At 44.2% G+C, this 826-nt stretch overlaps 1 non-coding gene across 1 annotated transcript; it reads left to right on the plus strand.

The window, feature by feature from the left end:
• The first annotated feature begins 686 nt into the window (after positions 1-686).
• Positions 687-805, plus strand: LOC140968195 (5S ribosomal RNA). The gene has a single exon (XR_012173717.1). It is a non-coding gene; the product is annotated as a 5S ribosomal RNA (ribosomal RNA).
• Positions 806-826: the final 21 nt, after the last annotated feature.

Consider the following 826-nt stretch of genomic DNA (forward strand, 5'->3'; position numbering starts at 1 on the left):
CGTGTTGCACCTTTTTTTCGTTTTTTTCTATTTTTGATTTTTTTTATATTTTACAGATGATTTTTTGCTCAATCATCTCGATCTCGATCGGGACCGGAGTGATATTGACGTAGCTCGGGCCGTTTTGGATTTGGAAAAAATCGTAGGCTAATTTGATTGTAGACGGGCCAACGGACGAGACTCATTACTATGCAATGAGCCGGCGAGATTTTAGCCGAATTCTTTCTCTAAGACCCTCTAATTTGCGATTTTCCGCTTTCGGTAAGCTTCTGTTTCCCCGAGAAATCGGACTACGAAGGTCGCAATTAGATTCTGGTTCCATTTTCTCGTAACTCTGGCATAGTAATGGCTTTAGCTTCGCTAATTTCTTATTCTTCTACTAATTTTTTTGTTTATAATATATTTTCTCGAAACATTCAGCGATTTTTGTCGTTGTGAGTCGGTTCTATACGAAAGGGCGTGCAGATTACTCCAGAGACAATTATTTCTACAGTTTTAGTCATAATTCACGTAAACGGTCGCGACACGAGGACTTCCCAGGGCGGTCACCCATCCTAGTGCTGCCCTCGCGCATGCACGCTTAACTTCGGGGTTCTGATGGGGCGAGAGCAGTGCCGCGCGTTGTCTCTCTGCTCCTGGTCCACACGTGCTCGAGGGATATATGAATAAACAGCCCTCTAAATGTCGGGTGCGATCATACCAGCACTAATGTATCGGATCCCATCAGAACTCCGAAGTTAAGCGTGCTTGGGCGAGAACAGTACTAGGATGGGTGACCCCGTGGGAAGTCCCCGTGTTGTTCTTTTTTTTCGTTTTTTTCTATTTT

This window comes from Primulina huaijiensis, unplaced genomic scaffold (genome assembly GCF_012295235.1).
Source record: "Primulina huaijiensis isolate GDHJ02 unplaced genomic scaffold, ASM1229523v2 scaffold32889, whole genome shotgun sequence".
In the NCBI taxonomy this organism is placed as follows: domain Eukaryota; kingdom Viridiplantae; phylum Streptophyta; class Magnoliopsida; order Lamiales; family Gesneriaceae; genus Primulina; species Primulina huaijiensis.